The sequence below is a fragment of the Rousettus aegyptiacus genome, unplaced genomic scaffold (assembly GCF_014176215.1).
Source record: "Rousettus aegyptiacus isolate mRouAeg1 unplaced genomic scaffold, mRouAeg1.p scaffold_m13_p_10, whole genome shotgun sequence".
Classification (NCBI taxonomy): domain Eukaryota; kingdom Metazoa; phylum Chordata; class Mammalia; order Chiroptera; family Pteropodidae; genus Rousettus; species Rousettus aegyptiacus.
In genome coordinates, this window is record NW_023416285.1 from 72,970,108 (window position 1) to 72,983,092 (window position 12,985).

General features: G+C 40.2%; 1 protein-coding gene across 7 annotated transcripts in view; it reads left to right on the forward strand.

Moving 5' to 3' along the window:
• The window catches only part of RBM47 (RNA binding motif protein 47), a 140,722-nt gene that overhangs the window by 40,510 nt on the left and 87,227 nt on the right, over nt 1-12,985 (forward strand). For 5 of the 7 annotated variants that reach the window (XM_016119965.2, XM_016119968.2, XM_016119959.2 and 2 more), the window contains one exon: nt 7,139-7,278. The exons of the other annotated variants lie outside the window; for them this stretch is intronic. The gene's annotated coding sequence lies outside the window, so the exon portion shown is untranslated. The remainder of the gene's footprint in view (nt 1-7,138; nt 7,279-12,985) is intronic. 7 annotated transcript variants of the gene reach the window in all.

Here is a 12,985-nt window from a genome sequence, read left to right on the forward strand (position 1 = left end):
TCCTCCAGGATCTTCTTTACTCCCCCCGCCCCCCCCCCCCGGTCTCTCCCTAAGTCTTAACTATCCTTTTCATTCTGTAACCTTATCATTTATCCTCTATTTATCCTTTATCCTAATCCTTGTACCTTATGCTTGCTGTGAAGGTAATGTGAGCTGGGGAGGGGGTTTAGAGATACTAGCTTTTACTAAACATCTGTTTAACATCAGACATTATATCAAGTGCTTTCATATCCTTGTCCTCATCCTCATTTTGCAGTTGAAAAAACTACATCTCAGTGACTATAAGGAATACTTACCCATGTTCACATAGTTGGATTGTCACGGAATTAAGATTTGAGCCTAGGTCTGTTTCCAAAGCTTGCATGTTTCACCAAAGCTGATAGTCGTATGCACTGGTACAGCCATGCTGGGTTTTAACTGAAATCTTTCCATACTTCTTGGTGGATAATTATTGCTCCAAGCCTCCAGTGTGTCCCTGCCACCAACAGCCTGGCCTCTCTAGCCCCTTCCGCACTAACCCCTGGATATGCCCATAAGCCAGCAAGTAAAAGGTTAATGTACAGTCCAGCAAAGGCATCAAGAACCCTGCTCCAGCGCCAAGGCTCTTAACCACACTGCCATGTAGTATCAAGTATCATGCTGAGTACCGCTTAACATCACTGGGGCAGCTCAGGATGAATGAGAAAATAACTTTACAGCTCATTAATGAAACTGCCATTTGGGATCAGATCAGGAACACTGTAGAAGCTTAGCTGAATTCATTGCCTCCCTCGATAAAGTACAGGATGAAGAATGTTGCATCTGTGGACAAATGGATTTTGTGCTCTCACCAAGATTGAGGTTGCTAGAGGAAATGTTTCTTCAGCCCCTGCCCGTTCCCACCACCAACCTACCCAAGCCACCCGTGCCAGGGCCCTCCTCCTGGGCCTTCAGCCCCTGGGGCCCCTGCATAGGAGCTCTTCTGCACCTTTTTGTACCCCCTTCACCCCAAGGATCCTCAGGCCTCAGAGTAACAAGACTGGTGTTACTTTTAGAATCATTTCTATCGCACTTCGGGAAAAGTTGGTTTTTTTTTAATCTTTTGAACATCATTTCTGGCATTCTTTCTTTGGAAAAAACCTTTCTATGTTTCAAAAAGCAACTTATAAATGAACTGTTCTGAAAACAAGATAGGGATTTTTCTTATAATCTAGAAAGAAACTAAGTTTCTGTTTTACTCTTCCCCAAATCCTGTTGATTCCTTCCTGTTGTTTTGTGGTTGATGATAAACAACAAATGTATTACCTGTGCTGTTTATTTCTCTTACTTTAAAACCACACTTTTCCCATTCTTCAGAGATTTCTTGTGTTTTTGTTAGACTAAGTAGCAGTAACATAGAGACCAATAGAAATATATTTCTTGCCATCCTGGTGTGTGTGTAGGTTGGTGGGGTGGGTGGCTTACCTCCGTGAACTCATTTGGAGATCCAGACTGAGAGTGGCTTTGCATTTTCCAGTATGATATCCAGAGTTGCCTGGGCATCACTCTCCCAGTCAACCAGAGGAAAAAAGAGCTAGAGGAGAGTACGTGGTAGAATTTTAGGGCCAGGCCCATCTCCTATCATCAGGGCCCACACCATTACCATTCCATCCATTGGCTAGAGCAAAGTCAAATGGCCAGACCTAACTGCAGTGTGGGAACTATGAACTCTTTGTGTTCCATAGAAGGGAGCGACCTCTGTACCTTGTATTTTTCATAACTTTCAAGTACATCAGGCAGTTACACTTATAAATGTGTCCTCCTGAAGGTTGTATTTAGATATGCCACAGAAGTTCTGTTACTCTTTTGTTTTAACTTCAAGAAATAGCCTTGGTTACACAAACACACTGGGAGAAGTGTTTATTACTTCTGTGGATTAGGCAAGCCCAAAGAATGGACTGAGTAGAAGGTTAGCATGTGGGAGAGTCCACCACATAATGCCTCCTGGACACTACCCTCTCTGAGTACCATCATAAATGCAATGGGAAAGGCTTCAGGTATGGGCTGAGGTGAATGCTGGCTTATGACCTTGGGCAAATCACCTGTCTGAATCCATTTTCTTATCTACATTAACTAGTAGATATCTAAGGTATTTTACTGTTTTAAGAATTTGGCCTCTGGGGACCCTGCAGGATAATTACAATACAGCTACAAAATTTGGAGAGCATTTTATAGTTTTCACAGTCATTGAAAAAAGAAAGAAAGAAAGGAAAAAAGGCACCATAGGGCATCAAAGTGTTCATTGTTTAAATGCTGTTTATGAAGCAAAAAAGATTTACTTGGAGTCAGCGTAGTTGAATGGTGAATAGCCGTGAATGGTGAATAGTGGTGAGGTCAGTAACTACACTAAAACTACACTTCTGATTTTAGCAAGGGCCAAAGAATGCCAGTCTAAAACAACACATGGATCCATTCACTTTGGATAATTTTAAACTGCCTGTTTATGCTACCTTATCTTTGGACTTGCCTCTTTTTGAGATATGGCATTTAGAGTTTCACACCCACCAAATATGACCTTATCTGTTGGAGCAAATTCTTCATTGATGTTGTCTTTTCTAAGAATAATATTGCTTCTGAGCAGCCTGATTTATTGAACCATTACTACACATCATGAAAAAATATATAATCAGTGAAATAAGTTTTAGTTTCCAGGGAATAGTCATAAATAAGCATTTTGTGGGCAAATTATGTGTGTATGTTGTTCACTATGAGGAGCAATGTATTGTGCACCTGAAAACTTCTGTAGGCTTTGGCTTAGAAAGGGCCAGGCCAGGCTGTTGAAAAAGTATTGCCTGCTCATTTGCTTAAAGTATTGAGCTAAGGGTTTTGTTAGCACTGACAATATTAACATTAGCTTGACTACCTAGCATTCACTGATGTTCTGAATATTATGTCACATGGGATTGCAGTGGGACAGGAGCTAAGTTTTGGGGACTTAGTAGGATTTTGGGCAAAGGAATGAGGATTTAGTTTGATTTAAAAAGCTATTGTACTATTATTTCTCAAAATAGTTTTTCAAAACTCTGAATCCTCAGTGTATCATATTGAAGTGAATATATTGCCTTTTCCTGGGCCCACACCCACAATAGGTTAAGTTAATTGTCTATTGGGGTTGACAACCTCGTCAGATGAGTAGAAGTACTGGGACACTTAAAACGAGCGATTTCTAGATGCTTCTTTTGATGGTGCTGAAGCCGAAGGTCCAAGGCAAGGCTCAGGAATCTGATTTTTAATAAGCTCTTCAGGTGATTGGGCAAGCTTAAGAAGTGCTGCTGCAACACAGTGGTGCCCAGCCTTTCAAGAAAGGGGCTCTGTGAGGGGCCCTGCGGGGATAAGTGTTTCTACTGTAAGTCCCAGGGATGGGTAGGTCAGGATGAACATCCAGCACAATGATGGCTTCGAGCAGGTCCTCCATGGATATTTGTTGACTATTGACAGTAGGGTTACTTTTGGGAAATGAGCACATTCTCTCTCAACAGATATAGTCAGAAAGCCACTGAGTTAGCATAGAATTAGAACTGGGAGAAAAAGTATCCAAAATTTAATAATACCCACTTTCCTGGCCTGGTATAACCCTAATCTACTTCACAGTAGGCTGATCTTGTCTTTCTTCTAAAGTCCAGTGACTTTAAAATTTTTTCTCTCCATCTGTGCTCCAGAGGGCACTGCTAACTTTTACCTGTCCAGCTTTTCCTAAGCTTCCAAAAGAGGACCACCCCTCTTCTGATAGTAATATTTTTTCTTTAATCACATCGATTTTACCATTTTAGAGCTAAAGAGGCCAAGTGGTCTCTTTCTATTGACTTTGTATATCTTTAAATCTAGTAGATTTTGAAGATGATCTCTCAGGGACCTTGTTCCCTGGATTGTCATCTGACTAGAGATTGTAAAATGTGGAATTGATTTAATATTAGCTTTTAAAATGAGCAAAGATAGACATAGGTTATTTGAGAGATGATAAAATGTAAAATTTGGTGTATCATATAGAGTGGAAGAAACAGGTTTCAAGTTATTGAGTGGACGGACCATGCATTGTGGACCTCTATCTAGTAAGTGTTAATGACTGGATGAATGAATGAATGAATGGCAAGAGATATCTGATCTTCTGGTGGACAGATATCCTATTCTGCGACAATGTTATAATGCCAGAAAGGTCAAGGTTTAAGTCTCAGCCTCTTAAAAGCCTTTTTCTTTTTTAAAACAAGACAATCTCACCACGCCTCAGTTTCCTTCATGGAAAGCAGGCTTAACAGTTTCCACTTACTTGTTTGTTGAGAGTATTAAAAACAGACACATAATCTGTTTTAATGCAGTGTCTGTCACATAGCCAGTGTGAAAAACATGGCAAATAATGAAAGAAAAGGTAACAGCATCAACTTTTGATTTGTTAGAGAGGTTAATAGTCAAAGAGGACATAAATAGTACACTGTACAGAATATATTAAAACTTGAGACACTCGAGGATGTTGGGAAGGATCAGGTAGGGCCACCACCTCCTGGCTGCTCAGGCTTGCAAGTGACATAAGGGTGGCCCTGGGAGGAGCAGGGAGAGCAAAGACATCGGTCACTCCACCCAAGGAATTGGTTATATGTGAGCTCTGATTAGATTTTTAAAAAACTGAACCTAGCAAGAATGCTTTGAGCTCTATTGGTCATATGAGGGTGGGAAGAAAGTGGCGAGCCATGTAAAAACTAACTCCTCTAAAACACCTGTGACTTGGGAACTTGGAGATGAGCACAACTCCAAATTTCCATGCCCTGTATTTTAAAGGCTAACCTTAGCGCTTAAAGCATTTTAGGGATTTTTTTTTTTTTTTTTTTTTTTTTTTTTTTTTTTTTTTTTTTTGCACCTTTCGTGGAGTGGATTCAGATTCTGCAGGTTGGTGAAACCTTCTTTAACTGTCAGTGACTCTGGCCATGTTAGGAAATTCCTGACGATTGTGAAAATTCTGAGTGGTTTGACTGTGTTTTGACAACAGAGTTTTAACTGACTGGTCTGGTTTTTAACTATTGTGCTTCTATGAGGGTTGGTAAAGAAAATGAGAACAGAGTAATGCCCAAAAGTGATTGCCTGGCTATGAGTGAATGATTCACAGATCTAAATCCATTAACATCTATCTCAAGTAATTTGACCAAAAAAAAAGGAAGGAAGGAAGGAAGGAGGGAGAGAGGGAGGGAGGGAGGGAGGGAGGGAAGGAAGGAAAGAAGAAGGAAGGAAGGAAGGAAGGAAGGAAGGAAGGAAGGAAGGAAGGAAGGAAAGGAAGGAAAGGAAAGGAAGGAAAGGAAAGGAAGGAAAGGAAAGGAAGGAAAGGAAAGGAAGGAAAGGAAAGGAAGGAAAGGAAAGGAAGGAAGGAAGGAAGAAAAAGATAAAGAAAAGAAGAGAAACAAAGAGCGAACATTAAAAACTGCTTGAAATATGTAGATTTGAAAGAACACTGAGTTATCTATTTCATTTGTGGTTGGTTGAGCTTGAGAGTCTGGGCCAGGGCATTTTTTGTGCTGCCAGCAGGAATGAGGAATTGAGAAATCAGGAACAAGTGTTGTTTCTACCCCATAATAAAGAGCCTGACTTAGCAAAACAACAAAAATTCTGCTTTTGTGCCACCAAGAGATTTTCTGATTTGGGTGGGATCTGAAGGATGGCATAGGGATATTTCATGAAGCTAACAAAGGACTTAATTAAGATTTTCTCTGCCCTAGTGTTAGTCACTCACATAAACAAAGTTAGAACCTGTATTTTGTATTTAAATAACACTTAGTCTGTCCTCCTGGACACTTGACTCATTTAAGAATTTTTTTGGATAAAATCTCCAATGTTCACTTCAGATTTTTCTCATTTGACACTATCCTGAACTTTAGAGCTTCAGTTTGCCCACATGCAATACCCGTTTTAAGCACTAGACCATTAAAGAGTAGATGCCAAATACTGGCAAGGGGGCTTTGTGGAATTCAAGGCAGTACGACTTACACTAAATGTACTTTTAATCTAGTTGGGAAGACAAGATCTAAACAGGTTAAAAGTTAAATACTAAGAATAATGAAGTGAAGTAACCACCCAAAACTATAGAGATAACACATCACTAGGTACAGAATTACCCAGGCAATAAAGCTTTCACAATTCAGGGGTGGGCAAAGACCTTGTGTGTGTTTGCTAGTGAAGTGCTGCCAATGCCTGGTTTTCTGTTGTGACATCAAGACTCATTCATTCACTCACTCATTCATTCATTCAACACATATTTATGGAGCATCTAGGATGTGTCAGGTGCTGTATACATGCTGGGCACACAGACGTAAGCAGACAGACAAGGGTCCTGGCTTCATGGAGGTAACAGCCTGGTGGGGACAGCTTAACAGGGAACAAATGAGCTCACAAATATTTAATTACAGATCATGATGAGTGTTCTGAGGGAAGGCTTACACCAAGATGTGAGAGAGAATGAAAGGGTGGAAACGATTTAATTTGGGGTGTCGGGAAGGCTTCCCTGAGGGAGTAGCATTTGAACTGAGACCTGAAGAACTGGAGTTCACCCCAAGTACTTGATAAAGTAAGAATGCTGCTGGCCCCGATAAAATAGTATCTTTTATTTCCACAAATAATTAGCTCAGAGTGTAGAAACAAAAGTGGAAACACAGTTTATCATGGTTCTGCATTGTGGACATTAGGCAAGTCAGTTTATAAAGAGTATGTTTCCCTGCATACATAAACATACACCCCCTTTCTGCCTACAAAGCCTTCTGTTCACACTCCCCCCACAACTCTCTCTTCTCACTTATAGAGTCTATAAAAGAATATGGGAAGTATAAATAATGTGGAAAGATTATGCCATACCCCTAGCAGGTTTACCTCAGCTTTTCCCAGAAGCTCCTGGGGAGGCATTCAGGGAGGCGAATGTTTTGATCAAAAACTTTGTAATGCCTTCTTCCCGAACATGATCATGAGTTCTTAGGAAGTCTGTTGTGCTCTGGTTACTATCTCTGAGCCCATTTTTAGTTGAGGTCATCGATAGTCCAAATCAGTCTTCATGGGTGACAACACAAGTTCACCCCAGCCATTCACCTTGCTGAATCTTATTTCCTGGAGCCACGTCACAAAAATAGTTGAAGCAATCATTGTTTTTCAGGTCAAACCGACATCATCGATTAGAGAGGCAGGATAATGTGGCCACAAGCACGCCTACAGAATTAGACTGCCTGGATTGGAATCCCAGCTTTGCCACTGCCTACGTGTGTGACTGTGGTTAGGTTACTTCTCTGCGTTAAGGTAATTCTGAGAAATCCTCTACTGAAACCCGTTGGCTCAGATGTGCTTTGGGATCCAGAATATTTCAGATTTTAGAAAGATAATGTTGCATGCACTCTATATTGCTTAATACCACTAGCTGGATCTAGGGCAATGTTGCCTAATCAAACACATCACTATTTCTTCAGCAAAGCATATGGGTACACAGACAGACATACTGGAGGCAAAGAAGTCTACAGAGAGTCTTGTTAGAGACTAGAGTCTAGATTCGGCTGCTGACTTCTAAAAACGACTTGGTTTTCAGAGTTTTAGTATCTCCCTTACAGGTGAGGTATACATCTTGGGAAAGGTCAATGAGATGTAGGTAAAGTGCTGAGAACGGAAGACACTATGCAAGTGTGAGCTGTTATTATAAAGTAAATTTACTTGTTATCAAAGCAGTGTAGGCTGAGTATAAACTGAATCTGCAGTGTCGTTTTCTTATTCCTCCCGACAAACGGGCCTTGACTATGTGCCAGGCATACTGCTAGGTGCTGCAAGAAAACAAACATGAACCAGACAGCGTTCCTGGCTTGCATTACAGTCATGGCACCTGTGGCCAAGTGCACTACCAGTTTTTTGTCTTTTTTTTTTTTTTTTTTAGCTTTGCATATCCCACATTTTCTTTGGTATTTCCATGCTGGGCTATTTGAATTAGGTTAGAATCGAACCAGTCCCCACATATACTGATGTGCCTCATATGTTGTCGAACTGCATGTTTAAAGGAGAGAGGACAGGAAATAATGACTCATGACGCAAGTAACTGGAAACAATTCTCAGATAGGAAGTTATAGTTGGGACAGTAATGAGAGGAAGTACAGTTCAGTTGAATGAGCACTTAGAACAGGATTGAGGGCAGTTGTTATTGGGTGCATTTCTGCTGAGCTCATTCTTGGTGCCAGGCACCGTGCTGGGTCCTAAGATTATAGAGGTAAGTCCAACACTATGCACACTTTAAGTGGTCTGGTGTTTGCTATCATTCGCTTTTTCTACATGAACCTGGAGAAAACAACCAATATCCTCTGAGCCTGTGTACTTCAAAACAAAAGGGCTGGAGCAGGTTATAACTAAGTCCTCATTTTACCTTTAAAAAGCTGTGATCCTAAATAATTACTTTACTTGACAGAGCATATTGACCAACCACTGTCTGTCACTCCGGGATTCAATTAAAGAATATGGCCTTTTGTTGAAATAGGAGAAACTTGAGGTAGACCTGAGGAAGGACTTTCGATACTGATACAGTGTTGGAACATACTGTATTAGGATTTATTATCTCCTCAAACAGGGTTATTTCATTTCTCCAATAATGAGTACTGACTAGTGTCAAGCCCTGTTTTAGAAGAGAAAGCCCCTTTTCTGATGGAGCTCACATTCCAGTAGGACAGAGAGATAATAAAAAGTGATAAAAATGAATACATAATGTAATTTCAGATAATAATAATTGCAAAGAAGAAAAATAAAGGCAGGAAAGAGGCAAGAGAGCGCCAGGTTGGTTATTAGATGTTTTCAGAGAGTAGTCAAGGAAGACTTCTTGGAGGAGGTAACATTAGAGTGGAGACCTGAATCTAGTCAGGGAGAGAGCCAGATGGAGAAAGCTGGGAAAGGAAATCCCAGGTAGACTGTGAGTGCTATATGCTATTTGATCCTCCCTCCTTTCCTTCCTTTCTTTCTTGTCTGTTTCCTTCTTCCTTCCCTCTATCCCTCCCTTCTTTCTTTTTTTTAAACAAATACTTAATGTTTCATAAGACACCTAGATTCTCTGCATGCCAATATTAATGAAACCCAGTGTTTTGGGTAGTATTTGCTTGTTATTGTTTTCTTTCTTGGTACAGAGTTATCGTGGGAGTAATAAATGATATTCACAGATTTCGTAATTGAAACTTTCAGTTGTTTCTTGTTTCACCTTGTTTGAGACATATGCTTGCTTGTAATACATAGATTCTTTGTTGCAATAGTGAACGTATGTACTAGAGTAAGTTAAAATTAAGCAACACTCTAAATTCAGATAAAACATCTTTTGAATTTGTTTTTTGTAACAACCCTATTTTCTTAGCTATTTATAAAGCTTGACTATGACACAAGCCCATAATGGCCCATGAGCTCTCTTTTGTGGAAGTAGCCAGCACACCGACTCTCAGTTACCTTGAAAACTGTTCGTGGACAGGCTAGGCTTGCCACCTGAATAATTTAATTAAACTGTCTACTTTTGTGCTCAGGAAATATATGTCAAAGCCACAAGAGGGCAGCTTGTCCTCTGAAACTAGGAGTAAAAAGTCCTGTTCTTTAGACGTAGGATAATGAGGGTAAGTTTTCAAAATGTTTCTTGTATAAGGAGGCTCTTTTACATTCCCATCCAGCTTTGTCCCCTCAAAGAGAGGATGTTTTTGGAAATTAAAAATGTTAAGGCAAGTTCTTCCATGCAAATCTATTTTTTTCCCCTTTCTCTTTGGAATATAAATATCCATTTTTCTGTGAATTTCCATTTCCCCTATCTTCCATCTCTTCTACTTTTATTTGATCGTTATTGAAGTATAATTTACATATAATAAAATTCACACATTTTAAGTGATATTTGGAACATATACAGCCAGGAACCACTGCCCCAATCAAGACATAGAAATTTCCATCTCTCTAGAAAGTTCTCTTGTGCTCCTTTGCAGTCGGTCTCCCCTTGAATGTCCTACATTCCACTGAATCTTTACTCTTTGACACATTTTTACCTGAGACAAAGTATTTTATAATTTAAAATCATGATCATGTACAAATATTAGGGCCTTTTCTAAGAGGCTATGTGGGATCTCTGGAGAGATTAAGGAAATCAGAGACGGTTCCTTTCTAAGATGATTACTTTATATAACTTTATTCTGTGGTTGTGGTTGTTGGTTTAATCTGGCTCATATTCATTGTGTGGGGGGCTGTTGTTAATTGCATGGTCATTAATTATATGCATTTGTTATTTAAAGTTTATATCTACTTTAATAATAGCTAACTTTTATTGCACTTAAATACTTACTCATATTAATGAACTCAAAAAATCCTCCCTATGAGGGAAGTGCCTTTATTATCTATATTTGCAAATAAGGAAACTGGGGTACAGTCATATGTGGCTTTGATAAATAATGAGTAGAGTTAGTTTCCTGATGTGAAATGTAAGATCAATTAAAACTTCTTAAGAAATGCATGTTCTCATTGATCAAAGTACACAACGGAAAAAACTAATGCTTTTCTTTACGCACATAATGTCCTTGGTCAGTGTCACCCAGGGCCATGGTTGAACGCCATGACAATTCCAGTTCTGCATCCCTGACCTTGACCACCAAGAACCCCTATATCTGTTTCCCTGGTTCCTGCCTTCATCTTCTGATGGGTTGCCCTGCCTTTACCCCCTTCTGAGTTGTGGTCAGAGTGATCTTTCTAACATGAGGTTCTGGCAGTGTCACCTCCTGATTAAAATTCTCCAGTGGTTCACTGTGCAATAAAAAGTGAGCTTCTGGTTCCTTGCCTTGTTCAGCTGCACGCCCTGTTGCTCTCCACTGCCCACCCTCAGTCCAACTAGTTGTCATTCTCCAAAAATGCCATGCCCTCTCAGGTCCCTGCACCCAGGAACTCGCTGTTCCTTACTTTGTACTCCTGGAGAAGAGCAGCTTTGTCTTTTCAACTCGTTATTTCTAGCCTCGCTTAATGCCTATCCAGACCATTATGTACCACGAAGGTAGAGAAGACACCTATTTTGTTCACTACCGCTATGCCCAGTGCCTGGCCTAGGGCCTGGCCTGTAGTAGAAGTTTAATTAATATTTGCTGAAAGCATGAATAGTGAGGTTTTTTTAAATGTATATTGTTTTTAAATGTCATATTGGAGTGGTTTAGCCCAGGACTTGCAAACCGAAGGGTTACTGACATAATCAAGCCATGGACATATTTTGTGTAGCTTCGTAGTATTTTAAGTTTTAAATTCAGTCCCTGTACATAGAACATGCCCTCTTCTGTTTACCACTGTCCACACCACTCCTATCATCTTGCTCTTTGTCTGCCTCACTCATTTGTTGCCTGCCTGGTCCTGGGACATGAGGCTGATCGATGCAGGGAGTAGGGCAGCATATTAGTTTTGCTAGGGATGCCATAACCAAATACGAATGGCCAAAACAAGAGACATTGACTTTCTCACAGTTCTAGAATTCTGGACACTGGAAGTTCAAAGTCCAAGGTCAGTCGATTTGGTTTCTTCTGAGGTCTCTCTCCTCAGCTTGCAGATGGCTACCCTCTCATCATGTCCTCTCATGGTTGTCCCTTGGTCTATGTGTGAATGTGTCCTAATCTCCTCTTATGAGGACACCAGCCAAATCAGATTAGGGTTCACCCATGTGACCTCATGGAATATTAATTACCTCTTTAAAGGCCCTATTTCTAAATGCAGTCACATCTGACGTGGGGTCAGGGCTTTAACGTATGAATTTTGGGGGATGCTATTAATCTCATTACAGGCAGGAACGTGAACTCTCAAGTACTGTTGTTGTCTTTGCCTTGTGTGTGATGCGTGTTTTATAATACATTAAGAAAGGGGAACTCAGGAACCATTAGAGAGAGCTGTTTGCTCACCAAGGCAGAATCTGGTCGGACATAACATGCACCTGCTCAAACATCTGATTTATACTCTGATCACTTTGATCTTGGGGCCATATTCATGTTTCTTAAACAACTGATATTTAATTAGAATGCCAGGTAGAAAGAACTTAGGTGCTTTTCAGTGCGGAAGTATATATTATTTCATTCTGTCAACTCTGAAAACTGACATGCAGGCTGCAAACTTTTTTTGCTCAGGGTTCAGTGGTAAAAGCTGGTTAATGACGTGGCACCACCTCCATTTGCTGTAAGCAAACAGCCAGGTCCTTTGTTACCCTTGAAACTGACACTCGTGACACAGGTTGAACTCAGAGAAGCCAGTCAAATGCCAAGTTTCTGTGGGTCAAAGTTCCTTCAAGCACTGTATGTTAATTTAAAAGCTGGATCTTAGTTAATTAGGCCACTGAGTTGGAAAGAACTTTAGAACAAATGATTGAGGACCATAGAAGTTAAAAGAACGCAGTATTTTGTTTACCAGAGATAGGTGTGGACTCAGGGTCTTTCTTGGAGGGGGCAGGAGTGAGACTCTTGTGGGGTTTTGTTCACTCTTGGTGGGATAGTAGCTATACAGAGCCTAGCTAATCAAGTGTATTTATTCAAAGACAAGCTGAGTAGTTATGGAAAATTAGTTATATATGGGCAGAAAAGCCAGCTATAAAGGACCTCCAAAGGTAAAGGAACATTTAAAATACTAACAGCTCACAATGCTTTAAATATTTTGAGTGTTTGCTGATTTACCCCAAAAGACCACAATTTAAATGAATTTAATCATCATAGCTGCCTTTCATTGACTATTTTCTTTCATATGGGGCCCCAGGAACTTCATACTTGCTGTCATATTTATTTTCACAGTGTCCTTAATAGGTGGGTTACCTTAGACCATATCAGATGAGTAAAAGGAGCCTCAGAGAGGTTGAATAAAATCCCCGAGACTACCCATTAGCATGCAGTAGAGCTTTTTGAGCACCTAAGTAAATCCGTGGGCTTGCCTTCCCTGTTAACACCTCCTCTTTATACACTTCCCTCTTCTCTCCTTGTTAGAGCAAGGTTTTCTTCCTTGAATGTTC